The sequence below is a fragment of the Leptonychotes weddellii genome, chromosome 6 (assembly GCF_054177405.1).
Source record: "Leptonychotes weddellii isolate Sample4059 chromosome 6, ASM5417740v2, whole genome shotgun sequence".
NCBI lineage: Eukaryota > Metazoa > Chordata > Mammalia > Carnivora > Phocidae > Leptonychotes > Leptonychotes weddellii.
In genome coordinates, this window is record NC_138374.1 from 117,153,769 (window position 1) to 117,170,002 (window position 16,234).

Sequence of the window (16,234 nt, forward strand, 5' to 3'; positions counted from 1 at the left end):
AAAAAAAATAAAAAAAATAAAAATGGGCAAAGATCTGAATAGACATTTTTCTGAAGAATACATGCAAATGGCCAATTGGTACTCAAAATCACTAATCATTAGGTATATGCAAATCAAAACCATAATGAACTATCACCTCATACCTGTTAAAATGGCTTTTATCAAAAAGACAAGAGATAACAAGTGTTGGTGAGAATGTGGAAAAAGGAAACTCTTGTATACTTTGGGTGGGAATGTAATTTGTTATAGGCATATGGAAAACAGTATGCAAGTTCCTCAAAATGTTAATAGAACTATATGATTCAGCAATCCCATTTCTGGGTATATATCTGAAGGAAATGAAATCAGTATCTTGAAGAAATATCTGCACCCTCATGTTCATTATAGCTTTATTCATACAGAAACAACCTAAGTGTCCATTGATGGATAAGGAAGATGTGAGATATATATATATATATATATATATATATATATATATATATATATACATATAATGGAATATTATTCAACCATGAGAAAAAAGGAAATCTTGCTATTTACAACAACATTGTTGAACCTAGAGGACATTATGTTAAATATAATAAGCCAAAGTTAGACAAACACTTCATGATTAATCTTGTATATAAAATGAAAAGAGAAAAAAAGAAAAGGTCAAATTCATAGAAGCAGAGAGTAGAATGGTAATTATCAGGGGCTTGCAGACAGGGGTGGGGGGAATGAGGAGATGCTGGTCCAAGACTGTAAGCCTTCAGTTACAAGATGAATAATTCTGAAGGTCTAATGTACATGTAGTTAGTAATATTATGTAGTTAGTAATAATGTATTGTATAGCTCAAGTGTACTAAGAGAGTAAATCTTAAGCATTCCAGCTACAAAAAAAAAAAAGTATGTGAGGTGATTAATGCGATTTTTTTTTCATTTCCAAATGTATATGTATACCAAGTCATCCCATTGTACACTTTATAGATACAATTTTATCAATTATACTTCAATAAAGTAGGAAGGAAAACCTATAATAGACATACAAAAGATGAGATAAAAATCAAAGTAAATAACTGTAAAACATAATCAAATAGCAAAGGAAGTCATCAAAAGTGGAAGAGATTGAAAAAACAATTGCAAAACAGAAGACAATTAGCCAAATGTGAATAGTGAATGTTCACTTATCAATAATTCTTTTAAATGTAAATGGATTAAACTTACTATTAAAAAGAATACAGTACCTGAATAAGTAAAAAACAAGAACTCACTTTAGGTTTAAAGACACAAAAGGCTAAAAGTGAAGGAATGGAAAAAGATATTTCATGTGAATGGCAACCAAGTGGGATTTATTCCTGGGCTACAAGGATGGTTCAATATTCACAAACCAATCAACATGATACACCACATTGATAAAAGAAAGAATAACCACATTATTCTCTCAACTGATGCAGAATAAGCATTTGACAAAGTACAGTAGCCATTCTTGATAAAAAACCTCAACAAAGTAGGGACAGAGGGAAAGTATCTCAACATCATAAAGGCCATATACAAAACACCAACAGCTATTATAATTCTCAATGGGGAAAAACTGAGAGCTTTTCCTCTACTATCAGGAACAAGACAGGGATGTCCACTCTGACCATTGTTATTCAACATAGTACTAGAAGTCTTAGCCTCAGCAATCAGACAACAAAAAGTAATAAAAGGCATCCAAATTGGGAAGGAAGAAGTCAACTTTCAGTATTTGCTGATGACATGATACTCTATGTAGAAAACCCTTAAAACTCCACTAAAAAATTGCTAGAACTGATACACAATTCAGCAAAGTTGCAGGATACAAAATCAACATACAGAAATCTGTTGCATTTCTATACACCAATAATGAAGTAGCAGAAAGAAAATCAAAGAATCAATTCCATCTGTAACTGCACCAAAACCCATCTGATACCTAAGAATAAACCTAACCAAAGAGGTAAAAGATCTGTACTCTGAAAACTATAGAATGCTGATGAAAGAAACTGAAGATGACACAAAGAAATGAGAAAACATTCCATGCTCATGGATTGGAAAAACAAATATTGTTAAGATGTCTATACTACCCAAAGCAATCTACACACTTAATGCAGTCCCTATCAAAATATCACCAGCATTTTTCACAGAGCTAGAACAAACTATTCTAAAATTTGTATAAAACCACAAAAGACCCCAAATAGCCAAAGGAATATTGAAAAAGAAAAGCAAAGCTAGAGGCATCATGATTCTGGACTTCAAGCTATATTACAAACCTGTAGTCATCCATACAGTTTAGTACTGGTACAAAAACAGATACATAGATCAATCAATGGAACAAAATAGAAAACCCAGAAATGGACCTACAACTATATGGCCAACTAATCTTTTTTTTTTTTTTTAAAGATTTTATTTATTTCTTTGACAGAGAGAGACACAGCGAGAGAGGGAACACAAGCAGGGGGAGTGGGAGAGGGAGAAGCAGGCTTCCCACGGAGCAGGGAGCCCGATGCGGGGCTTGATCCCAGGACCCTGGGATCATGAGCTGAGCCGAAGGCAGACGCTTAACCGACTGAGTCACCCAGGCGCCCCTGGCCAACTAATCTTTGACAAAGCAGGAAAGAATATCCAATGGAAAAATGTCTCTTCAACAAATGGTGTTTGGAAAACTGGACAGCCACAAGCAAAAGAATAAAACTGGACCACTTTATTACACCATACACAAAAATAAATTCAAAATGGATGGAAGACCTAAATGTGAGACAGGAAACCACCAAAATCCTAGAGGAGAACACAGGCAGCAACTTCTTTGACTTCTTTGACCTAGGAACTTCTTACTAGACACATCTCTGGAGGCAAGGGAAACAAAAGAAAAAATGAACCATTGGGACTTCATCAAGATAAAAAGCTTCTGCTCATTGAAGGAAACGATCAACAGAACTGAAAGGCAACCTTCAGAATGGGAAAAGATATTTGCAAATAACATATCTGATAAAGAGTTAGCATCCAAAATATATAAAGAACTTACCAAATTCAATACCCAAAAGATGAATAATCTAGTTAAGAAATGGGCAGAAGACATGAATAGACATTTTTCCTTAGAAGATGTACAGATGGCTACCAGACACCTAAAAAGATGTTCAACATCACTCATCATCAGGGAAATACAAATCAAAACTACAATGAGATATCACCTCAAACCTGTAAGAATGGCTAAAATTAACAACATGGGAAACAATAGGTGTTGGTGAAGATGTGGAGAAAGGGGAACCCTTTTGCACTGTTGGTGGGAATGCAAACTGGTGCAGCCACTGTGGAAAACAGTATTGAGTTTCCTCAAAAAATTAAAAATAGAACTACCCTACAATTCGGCATTGCACTACTAGGTATTTACCCAAAGGATATAAAAATACTGATTTGAAGGGACACATGCACCCCAATACTTATAGCAGCATTATCAACAGTAGCCGAATTATGGAAAAAGCCCAAATATCCATGGACAGATGAATGCATAAAGAAAAGTGGCATATATGTGTGTGTATATAGTTAAAAATAGAGCTACCCTACGACCCAGCAATTGCACTACTGGGCATTTACCCCCAAAATACAGATGTAGTGAAATGAAGGGGCACATGCATCCCAATGTTCATAGCAACAATGTCCACAATAGCCAAACTGTGGAAGTAGACAAGAGCCAAGATGTCCCGGATGAATGGATAAAGAAGATGTGGTTCACATAAACAATGGAATATTACCCAACCATCAGAAAGGATGAATACCTAACATTTACATAGATCTGGATGGAACTGAAGGGTATTACACTAAGTGAAATGTCAATCAGAGAAAGACAATTATCATATGGTTTCACTCATATGTGGAATATAAGAAATAGTGCAGAGGATCATAGGGGAAGGGAGGGAAAACTGAATGGGAAGGAATCAGAGAGGGAGACAAACCATGAGAGACTCTGGGAAACAAACTGAAGGTTGCGGAAGGGGACGTCGGTGGGGGGATGGGGCAACAGGGTGATGTGCATTAAGGAGGGCATGTGATGTGATGAGCACTGGGTGTTATATGCAACTGATGAATCACTGAACACTACATCTGAAACTAATGATGTACTATATGTTGGCTAATTGAATTTAAATAAATAAAAATGACAAGTTCAAAGATACTTATCACCATACATATTATTAGTTTTACTTTTATTGCTAAACTCTTTTCTTTACTTGGTTTTATGACAATGATTTAACATTCCATTCTAGAATTTCTTTTTAAAAGGCAAGGGGCTAATAATCACCTGAGCTGAATCCCATCATGGAACATACCCATCATGAAAATGTTTTACATTTCTTAGAAGCTCCATATAAAGCTATATTTTTGTGTGGTATATAATACCTGTGTGGGATTTCATATACAGTAATTTTTCTTTGAAGTTTTAGCAAATTTTTAGCACATTTATGTTAGGGAACTTTTAATAAATGATTCCACTGTAGAGTTTTGATTTTTAGAGTTTAAGTAAACATACTTTTTCTCCACTAGATGGGGCTGATGCCCTATCATAAAACAACACAAAACCCATCTCCCCACATTTCTGCCCCCCCTCCAAAAGCCAGATTTTTTGGTAGTTGTTAGTTTTTAAATTTAGTGTTCATGTTTTCATATGAAAATTTTATGCTTAATTACAGGCTAATATGTGTGTTTTTCAGTTTAGAAATGCAGATCCACTTCATGGCATTCAGATTACTGGAAAAATAAATTAGTTAAATTTCAACCATGAGAGACTATGGACTCTGAGAAACAAACTGAGAGTTCCAGAGGGGAGGGGGGTGGGAGGATGGGTTAGCCTGGTGATGGGTATTAAAGAGGGCACGTACTGCATGGAGCACTGGGTGTTATATGCAAACAATGAATCATGGAACACTACGTCAAAAACTAATGATGTAATGTATGGTGATTAGCATAACATAATAAAAAAAAGAAAAGAAAAAAATTTCAAACATAGATGCCATATTGTGAATACAAAACTGTTTTTCACTAGTGTATTAACATTTTGATAGAATTAGTTCTTATCCTATTAAGTTAATGCAAGGGAAGAGTAATAAAGTATTTTTTATCAATTAATTTACTCAATTTAAATTATTATTATTTTTTAAAGGATTTATTTATTTGAGAGAAAGAGCACAGGAGCGCAACCTTGCATGGGGGAGGAGGGGAGAGATGGGGAGGGGGAGGGGCAGAAGAAGAGAGAGTTTTAAGCTGACTCTGTGCTGAGCTCTGAACCCCACACAGGGCTTGATCTCAGGACCCTGGGATCATGATCTGAGCCAAAACCAAGACTAAGGCGCTTAACCAGCTGGGCCTCCCAGATGCCCCTAAATTATTTTTTAAAAAGTAATGAATCTACAAAAGGAGTAATCCATCCACAAAACATTAAAGTAATCAATACACACACACATACACACACGTTCAGTCCATTAGCTAGCCTGAGGCAAATGCATTTCTTTTAGGTTATATTTCAAGATAATACATTTATACCATTAATTCTTGATTTTTCAAATTTAGTTAATTGCTTTTAACAACCAGATACAAAAGACAAGGATCTATCTTTTTGACATCATCTTCCTACCACCTTCTCACAATATTTACTGTGTATATATGTTTACTACAGAATGAGTTCTCATATCGATTACCCTTTTTACATCAAGTAATTCTTAAGATTCTGGTACTTTTTCCATGAACTTTAAACAGCATCTGTTGACGATAAGAAAACGGTATCACCACCCCCTACTCCATTTGTGCATCTTTCTACTGCCATCTCCAAAATCTTAGTTCTGATTATCATTTGCCACCTTGACTATGAAACAGCCTGCTAACTAGTCTCCAAGACTCCATCCTCCACAGGGCTACACAGGAGTTTTTGCAAAATTGGTCATGCCACTCCTGTGTTTAAAATTCTCCGGTGACTTTCCCTTTAACTTGTAAGACATTCCAAACTCCTTACCTTGCCCTTGGAACCCCTATCTGGCTCTTGCCATTCTCTCTGATATCATTTTGTCTCCTCTACCATGTACTCATTGTGCCAAAGCCACCCTGGTTTGTTCATATTTTGTTGAGCATCTCAAATGTATTTTTTTCCTTTAGGTCTTTTGGTTGTTTTCTCTCCTGGAACACTTGCACCAGAGACTTTTGGTGGTTGCCTTTGTCTCATCTTTCAGGCTCTGCTCAAATATTATTTCCTCAAAGTGACCCACTTAAGACCAGCCCAGCTAAAGGCTCTGTACCCCACCACCCCATCTCTGTTATTTTCCCTCAGCCCCTACTTTACTTCCTTCCCAACACAGTTCATGATTCATGATTATTTTTATGTTTACTAAGATTTCATCTATCCTGCCATCAGAATGTAAACTCCCTGAGAATAACGACCATCTCCATCCAGTTTCACAGAATGGACCAATTTTCACTAATACTCAGATCCTCTAACCTCAAATTCACCTCCTGTCTACTTTGGTTCTAATCTTCAATATGCTGAGCATTATCAGCTCATGTCATAACAAAATATTTAAATGATTCACTATCTTGTATTCTAACAGGATTTAGGCGAATCTTACAACATGACTTTTGTCTGAATTGACAAAAAAGTGTTCAAGTTCAGTTAAACCACATTCTCAAAAAAGAAGTTCTTGTTTCTACAGACTGTCTCTGTAAATTTCTGTTCTATATCACTCTTGGGGTCTTTCTTCTTTTACCCCTTAATATTTCTTGCAGGGTCAGCTTAGTGGTCACATATTCTTTCAGTTTCTGCTGGTCCTGGAAGCTCTTTATCTCTCCATCCATTCTGGATAAAGTATTCTTAGATGCATGTTCTTCTCATTTAGTACTCTGAATATGTCTTGCAATGAAGTTTTTATTTTATTTTTTATTTTAATTTTTTAAGATTTTATTATTTATTTATTTATTTATTTATTTATTTATTTATTTAAGATTTTATTTATTTTTTTGAGAGAGAGAGAGAGAGATCACAAGCAGGGGGAATGGCAGATGGAGAAGCAGACTCCCTGGGGGCAGAGAGCCTGATGCGGGATTCGATCCCAGGTCTCCGGGATCATGGCCCGAGCCAAAGGCAGATGCTTTAACTGACTGAGCCACCCAGGCACCCTATTTATTTATTTTGAAAGAGAGAGAGAGAGCAAGCCAGCGTGTGAGCACACACACAAGTAGGGGAAGGGGCAGAGGGTGGAGAGAATCTCAAGCAGACTCTGTGCTAATTGAGGAGCCCTATGCAGGCTTGATCCCACGACCATGAGATCATGACTTGAGCTGAAATCAAGAGGTGGTTGCTTAACTGACTGAGCCATCCAGGTGCCCTGAAATGAAGTTTTAAGAAAAATAACTCTAGAAAAAACAGAGATTATATTGCATTACTAAAGCATTTCAAGAAATAAAATTATATTTTTAAAATTTTAAAGTATGATTATGCAATTTTTTCTTGAAATTTTAACAGTGTAAAGACAATGAAGATAATTCCAGGATTATAAAAAGCAAATGGGAGAACAGGAAATAGATATAAGAAACCAGGCAGAATACAAGTATGTCATAATTAGGGTTGAAACAAGTTACTCTCAGGATACAGCTTGAATACATCACTGAAATCAAGTTTCTTGGAAAGTGTAGTATTTGGATTGCTAATACCTAATGCCAATTATTGTTCAAGTCAAAATGGTAGCTTCTGAAAATAAATTGTTAGTATATGTATCTTTAGGTTCAAAATGAGTCCCTTGTAGGCAGCATATGGATGGGTCCTGTCTTTTTATCCAAACTGCAACCCTGTGTCATTTTACGGGAGCATTTAGGCCTTCACGTTGAGAGTGTTTATTGAAAGATACGATTTTATTGTCATCATGTTGCCTGTGAAGTCCTTGTTTCTATAGATTGTCTCTGTAAATTTCTGTTCTATATCACTTGTGGGGTCTTTCTCCTTTTATAGAAACCCCCTTAATATTTCTTGCAGGGCCAGCTTAGTGGTCACATATTCTTTCAGTTTCTGCCAGTCCTGGAAGCTCTTTATCTCTCCATCCATTCTAAATGACAGCTTTGCTGGATAAAGTATTCTTGGCTGCATGTTCTTCTCATTTAGTACCCTGAATATGTCTTGCCAGCCCTTTCTGTCTTGCCAGGTCTCTGTGGATAGGTCTGATGTTATTCTGATGCTCCTCCCTCTGTATGTAAGGAATCTCTTCCCCCTAACTGCCCTTAAGATGATTTCCTTAGTTCTAAGATTTTCGAGTTTTACTGTTACATGCTGGGGCATTGGTCTGTTCTCCTTGATCTTGGGAGGGATCCTCTCTGCCTCTAGGACATGAATGCTTGTTTCATTCCCAACGTTAGGGAAGTTCTCAGCTACAGTTTGTTCAAATATATCTTCTAGTCCTCTCTCTCTATCTCCACCCCCACAGGGATCCCAACAATTCTGACATTGGAAAGTGTCATGGCATCACTTATTTCTTTAATTCTGTTTTTATGGATTTTAAGCTGTTTGTTCCAGCCTCCTCCTGTTCCTTCCTTTCTATCAATTTGTCTTCTAGATCACTAATTCGTTCTGCCTCGTTTACCCTAGCTGTTAAGAGTATCTAGTTTAGATTGCATCTCATTGATAGCATTTTTAAGTTTGGCCTGATGAGCTCTCATTTCTGCCCTTAGAGAATCTATGCTGCCATTAATAGTTTTCTCCAGCCTAGCTATTGTCTTCATAACTGTTACCCTGAAGTCTATTTCCAACATCTTGCTTGTATCCATATCCATTAGGTCTGCGGTAGAGGCCATTGTCTCTGGTTCTTTTCTTTGTTGGGAGTTCCTCCTCCTAGACATTCTGTTGAGGAGTGGTTAAGGGAATGTACAGTTGAAAATATCAACCACAATCCAGGCAAGATGCACCCTGGGAAAATTCGGAGTGATTGGAAGCCACCACCAAGAAAACACAGCCAAAACCCATGAATAAGATTTATAAAGTTAAATTAAAAAAACTGGGGGGAAGGAGGAGGGAGTTATAATCTCTTAATGTGGGCAGGGTAGGGTATTTCAGTTCTTCCTGGGTGTATTTTGTTCTCTTTGTTAGAGAACACTACTTCCCAGAATTACAGGGTAATTGAAACTGGTATATATATATATATATAGGTAGTATTGAATAGGGAAAAAAGGACTACATTGAAGCTTATATCTATATATATAGAAAAAAGAAAAAGAAAAAAAAGTATAGGTGTGAAACAGGAGTTAAAAAGTTATGGAATATGTTGTATTAAACATCTAGTTGAAATGATAAGTAGGAAAAGGAAGAAACAGAAAAAACATGAGAAAGAATAAAAAAGTTGTATCTAAGAAATACACAAGCCGTGAGGCAACATCAGGAGCTTAATATACTAACTTTCCCCTGGTATTGGGGTTTTACAGTTTTATGGGGACCCTAGGGTTGTTGTCCTCTTGTTCCTCCAGCTTGTCTTCTGGGCGAGGGGCCTGCAGTGTTGTTTTTCAGTCAGTCCTGCTTGGGTGGAGTTGCCCTGCCCCCTATGAAGGGGCTGGGCTCCATGGAAACCGGTTTTTTGGAGCTTTTCTCTGGAGGTTTTGTTCTCTGGCTCCTTTTCACACCTTCTTGGAGGGTCAGGGCAAAGGAAAATGTCTGCACCCAGACCTCCGCCCCAGAGGAGAGAAGCCACAGTCTGCTCCTCTCTGAACCCTACAGAACACACAGTCTCGCCCTCTGTAAGCCCTGCTTTCATTGCAGCCTCCCACAGGAGGTGCACATCCCCAGGGATCCTCTCAGCGGTTGACCCAGGCCCTGCTTGACTCTGCCCTCTGTGCCTCCAAAACCACAAGCGATCTCGTCCGGGCGGGTGCGGGGGGCGGCTGCCGTGGCAGCCACAGCTGCGTGAGGGCCAGCCCCCCAGGTCCGCAGGCACAGGTCCGCACAAGGGGCTGCCCTGGTCTCAGGGTTTGGCCTTTAAGCTCCTGGATTCTGTTCAGGCGCTGTTATCAGGCCCTTCCCGTCCCACCACCACCGCTCTGCAAGCTATCGCTGGTCCCTAGGTGCAGGATGTTTTTTGCACTGGGGTATTACTTTCTAGGGGCTAACTTCTGATGGCCCCCTCCCCCTTCTGTTTATCCTCTGATAATCTGTCCCCGCAATCACAACTCCATCCTTTGTACTTCTCCACTGAAGATCCTCTGCCCCCTAGAGATCCAGGACGTATACTCTTACATGTCAGGCTGATTTTGTGGGTGTTCAGACTGGCTTGGTAGATATCCAGCTAAATTCAGGGGACCGGTTGAAACAGAGTCCCCCAGTCCTCCACCATCTTGCCCTCTTCTCCCTAAATTGTTAGGATATACTGACTGGTTGCTATAAAAAGGAGCTGAGTCAGAGGATGACATTAATTGAGGACCTTTGAAAACTCTGTAGCAGGAATGATTGAGCATCTGAATAATTCTCATGACAATCTTGAGGATAAGAATTAAAAAAGAAAAAGAAGAAAAACAACACACACTGTACCCAATTTCACCTCCAGCACTTGTGGAAATGCCATTGATGGAAGATTGAGAAATGTGGGGGCCGATTTCAAACCTCCATTTTTATCAATCTACTGAGAGTCTTTTGTATACCAATTGATGTTTCCTCAGTCTTAAATGTCCTCCTCCCTGTCATCCTTATCTGGTTAACACCTATTCAACCTTCAAAGCCTATCCAAGATGCCATCGTGACCCTGACCTATTTCTCTGTCTTCATTCCAGCTCTTACAAATCAACTCCTCAACCCTATCCCACTCCATCCTCTCCTTCCTATTTGGGTTTCTTGCCTCCTCTAAATGATCCTATAGTCTCTCTTTTGCTTATCTTCATCACAGTACTTTATATGACAAAATTCAATATGTTAATAAAATATAGTAATCATTCCTTTTTTTTCCCCAGTAAATGGCCTTTTGGAAAATGCTAGTCATAGGGCCTGGCACTTAACAGTCACTCAAAAAATTATCATTGGATGAACAAAGAAATGAGTGAAAAAAATGAATGGATGACTAGGGAACTCTCCTGGAGTCTTTCCATTATATCTGCAGATTATAGGCAACCTCTGGAAAGAGCATAGTGGATGGTAGCAAATATAAAAGATAAGACTTGGGAACAAATGTTCCATGATCTTAAAGCTCTATTGCATGAACCCAAGAAACTGATATCTGTAATTCCATTGTACATCTAGTATGTTTCATGATCTTAAAGCTCTATTGCACGAACCCAAGAAACTCTGATATCTGTAATTCCATTGTACATCTAGTCCACGTATCCGAAGTTTGAATTTATATTATAATTTTGAAGTCAGGAATCATTTTAGTTTAGTTCAAAATATAAAACTTTTGGAAGTCTATGAAGTGAATGTTTCAGTAACCACTATTCTGTCTATTACATTTTTGGTCAACAAGGTTTGAGAAACTTGGTGCTCTCAGTTAAAATGTCAAAAGAAGAGTGCTCTGTCAAATCTTTTTACCCCTATCCTTCTGTTATTTTTGTGATTTTTTTCTGTTCTATTACTTTAATTTCTCTGAGTCATTTTTATAATGTTTCCTTATAATTTTAAGCTGAAATGTTAACACTCCCCCCCTCCCAATTACTTCATGTCCTTTTTATGCACCATATTCTGAAACTAGTTAAAGTTAAATGGGTAAAGTAAGCACAGGAGAGATTGGTTGGCAAGAATCTCACAGGCCTGGGCAGGTGGGGGATGGTGTGTGGGGTGAGGAGGTGGGAGGCATTGCTGGGAAGAAGGAAAAGTGCAAAGGCTGCCGAACATCAGGGGTTGAACAAAGAAAAGTGGATCAATTTAGACTTTGGCTCAAGCCCTAGCAATCAAAGGCCAGAAATGAAGACTCTACTAATTTGTGTGTCATTGGGAACTTACTTCTAGCTAAGAATAATTTCAGCAATACTTAATAATTCAGTTCTAGGCGAACATTACATGCAGGCAGAGAGTAGCATGTTCATTCTCCGGATATGCCTACACTTAAAATAAACAAGGCTTGCTTTGGCAGACCTCTCCCTCTCATGACATTCCGGGGGCATCTGCTCTGACCCTTCTCATGGGGCTCACCGGCGTGCTTCCCCATCGGACCTCTCCTCCCCAGGAATAACCCACGTCCCAGACTTGCTTAGTCCAGTTCTTCACCCTCATCATCCCATTCTACCTTTCCTGACTAAAATGGCTATAGAGAAGCTATCAACTTACAATAATCACAGCGAATTGCAGTGAATAATATTCGCTTTAACTCTTCTAAAGTATTTATTCAGAGTATTTGTCATTCCACATTAACCTCAGGTTTGTTCAATCTGGTGATATTGACATGTAAAACATTTTTGAAGAAGGGAGGATATTGAAGGTGGTTGGGTCATTGCACAACTTTAAATCACAACATATAGGCAAACACCACAGAACTATCTCTGAAAATGTGGGGTTTGGGTGAAGGGAGAAGGAGAATTCTTATTTATGATATTGGAATTGAAACATAGAATTTTGGATTAAAAACTACTACCTCAAATTTTCTGGATTAGGTAACTATGTATTACATTCACATATATCCTCATAAAAGAATATATTTTATAATTAATTCTTATGATTTATAATATCAATTATTGTTTCCATTTTAGGGTTAACTCAAATTTGGAACCATCTTGTACTTGAAACAATATATAAATTTTTTTTCCTCCACTTTCTGATAGAAGAGAATCTCTCTAGCTTTGATATATATTTTAAGTCCTGAAAGAACTTTTTTGCCCTTTAAACATCCAGAATTAGATAACATATATATCTCTTCACACAAAAATAGTTAGTGTGTACTTGGACATGTTTCAGTAGGTTTTAATTTATTCACATTTATCAGCCAGGAATTTCTGGGCTGTCGCTAATTTCAAAGAGCATGTGGTATGTTTGAGGGACTGTTACTCTCAACTTTTTCCTCTAAATCTGACCAGATTCTTAGTAGCCTATGGGGACTCCTGCAAACACGATGTTTTATAAGGAAGCAACTCATGTTTCTATACAAATGGAATGGGAATGCAGAGAACCTATCGCATTAAAAAGGTACTAGTTGGTCTCCGAGAAACTTGGGCCAATAAATTCTTCCTATCGGCTGTTATTCCTCTTTAGTGGTGAGTAACATTCTTTGAGGAATGTTCACTTTAAACAGAGCAGAGGCCATTTATGAAATGCTACAACGTCAAGCCTGGTTGAATAAAGCGGATTGTGAAAATATTCAAACCAGTATTCAACCAGCAGAAACTGATATTATGTTTAAACACATTTTGATGAAATATAAAATACAGATGAAATGAGTCAGCTGGAATCAATTACATAAGGAGTTTAAATCGCTATGATTTAATTTTTATTACATACTTTGTAGCACCCAATTTTAATTCAAATTCCACTTCGTAATCACTTAAACAGTTTAATTAAACTTAGCCTCAATTCTTGAGTTTTAAACATGAACTAGAAATAAAACAAATCTTCCTTACATGACAAATGATATCTACATAAAGCCTCAGCAAACAATATGTAAATTTTGAGACACTGAAAGTATTTCTCTTAAAGAAAAGACAAAAAACACTTATGTAAAGAAAAAGATGTTTGCAGGGCACCTGGGAGGCTCAGTGGGTTAAGCGTCTGCCTTTGGCTCAGGTCATGATCCCAAGGTCCTGGGACTGAGTCTCACATTGGGCTCCCTGCTTAGTGGGGAGTCTGCTTCTCCCTCTCCCTCTGCCGGTCCCCCTGCTTGTGCTCTCTCTCTCTGTTTGTCAAATAAATAAATAAAATCTAAAAAAAAAAAAAAAGAAAGAAAGAAAAAGATGTTTGCTATGATTGGTAACATTAACAGGGTTCTGGAACTCTTTGCCAATACAATAATATTTTACTTTTGAATATGAACTGTAATATTTATGTGTGCAAGGAAATGATGGAATACCTAGTTTAAAAGGTGGCTGGATATGAAGTTTCCAAGCTAAAATACAAGCAGTAGCATATTAGAAGCAAAACTGAAAAAAGGCTCTGTCCCAGAAAAAAATTAAATGCATTTGAATAAACCTTAAAGGATATAATTAAAGAGATATCTACCTTTATTTTGTAGATTGAGAGACGCTCAAGGAGAGAGATTTTATGTTATTTGCTAACATTTCTCAGTGCTTAGAGGCTGACATGAAGTAAGCATTCAATCAAAACTTGTTGACTTAGTGAAAAGATTTGGAAATTTAAGAATGATAGGAAACTAACTGATTTGGTTTAAAAATGTCAGTCAGATATTATCACATAACTAGTTACCTATCATGAATTAGAAACCACATTTCCTCCAAAGAAACTTTTTAATTTATTGAGAAGTAGAGTTAGAATTAAATTTAATATAAATCTAGTAATTGTCTTACTGATATCAGAAAGAAAACTTATACATGCATATTTGCTACTCCTAAAGACTGATCTTCTAGAATAACTTAGATGTTACAAACATTGCATGTTCGATTTTTTCAAATTTATGTGATATTTTCATTCTAATGATACAAGTAATGCTTGCTTCTCTACAAGACTTCTAAGGCTGTGGCAATATCATTTGTAAACGATAAATGGAATTTTCTTTAGAGAGAGTTAACATCTATATCTGAAATAAATTCAATCATTAGATGATTTGAAGACTTCTAGTAATTTCTGTTCTGGTTCTATATATGTTCATATGCTTCTTAATACTTTCACACAAAACATTTTGGTGAAAATTCTAAGCAAAAAAATATAAATTATGATAATTTCAAGGGAAATTATTATGATATGTTACAGTCTTCAAAATGTTTATTAAAACATTTTTTGAGGGGCACCTGGGTGGTTCAGATGGTTAAGTGTCTGCCTTTGGCTTAGGTCATGAGATCCAGGTCTAGGGATGGAGCCCCAGGAGGTGAGGTGGGGGGGGTGCTCCAGCTCAGCAGGGAGTCTGCTTCTCCCTCTCCCTCTTCTGCTGCTTGTCCTCTCTCTGTCTCTCTGTTTCTCTCTATCTCAAATGAATAAATAAAATCTTTAAAAAAAACAGTTTTTGAATTTTTTCATTAAATAAAATCATGATAAATAATCACGATTTAAATAAGCTACTTACATTTTTTAAACTTAACAATGTCTAAAGCCACTCACACACGAAGCTACAGAACAATAATTAAATCACATTTTCTAGACCAAATTCCTGTGAAAAGCATATTAGCAAATGTTTTATAATATAGAAAAAGGCTTCCTTTTTTTACTCTTACCTTTAGCCACACAAACAGTCCACAATATAAGCCAAACGATCTCCCCTGGAAATCTCATTTTGAGGATCTTTTAGGAGTACATTTAATAGCTGACGGTGCTCACACTATGTCAAATTCTCTTCCTCTAAAAAATGTGATTAGTGCAGGAAAGCACTTGCTCAAAAGGAAATTGAAACACAGCTCGGGAATTAAAGGGATTACTAGATGCTCCGCCCATCAGAAACTTTCGCAAGGTAAAAGAGAAAAATCAACCTCAAGCCCCAGCATTGCCAGAGTTTGGATCTGGTTCTCCCTGCGTTTCCACTGAATGTTAATGCTGTGACCTGCTTTTGATTTGTTTTTATAAACTCAGGCATGTCCTCCGCTGGAGCACGTTCAAGTTCTTGGAATGTGCAAAGCAGTAACTGGTGATATCCTCTGGATTTCATAAACCCTCAAAAGAGAAAATAATAGAAGGTCTTTTAAAAATCATTTACAGAACCTGAAGTGAGTCAATGCTTTCACAAACAAGACCCAGACAATGTGAGTAAACCTTGCCAAGAATGTAGTGCTGGCCTGCTTTTCCCACAGTCCAGGAATTTATTCCTTTAAGGGATTGTTATATACGTGTGTGAAGCAACAGGATCACTCTCCTTGGTCATAAATGCGTTTAGTAATTCAAAAATCAAGAAATTTGAACACTGAGTTTTTAAACTTTATATTGTTTTATAATACGCATAAAGAGCATATAAGCAAATGGGTTGGTGAATATTGAGAATGTGGAGACAGGAATGGAACCCGCGCCAAGCTGAGGACATTGAACAGCACTAGTTCTCCGGGAAGCCCCAGTTGTCCCGTTAGGTCAGCCCCTCCCAACCTCTCCCTCACCACACAGAGGGGGACCACTGTCCTAATCTCTAAGAACATGGAATCCATTTGTCTGTTTTGTACTTTA

At 37.4% G+C, this 16,234-nt stretch overlaps 1 long non-coding RNA gene across 3 annotated transcripts in view; it reads right to left on the minus strand.

Annotated features, from left to right (window-relative positions):
• The window catches only part of LOC145722356 (uncharacterized), a 285,608-nt gene extending 270,009 nt beyond the window's left edge, over window positions 1–15,599 (minus strand). For 2 of the 3 annotated variants that reach the window (XR_014146570.1, XR_014146568.1), the window contains exon 1: window positions 15,301–15,599. This is a non-coding gene — a long non-coding RNA (uncharacterized LOC145722356). The remainder of the gene's footprint in view (window positions 1–15,300) is intronic. The other variant, XR_014146569.1, reaches the window with a different exon arrangement.
• Window positions 15,600–16,234: the final 635 nt, after the last annotated feature.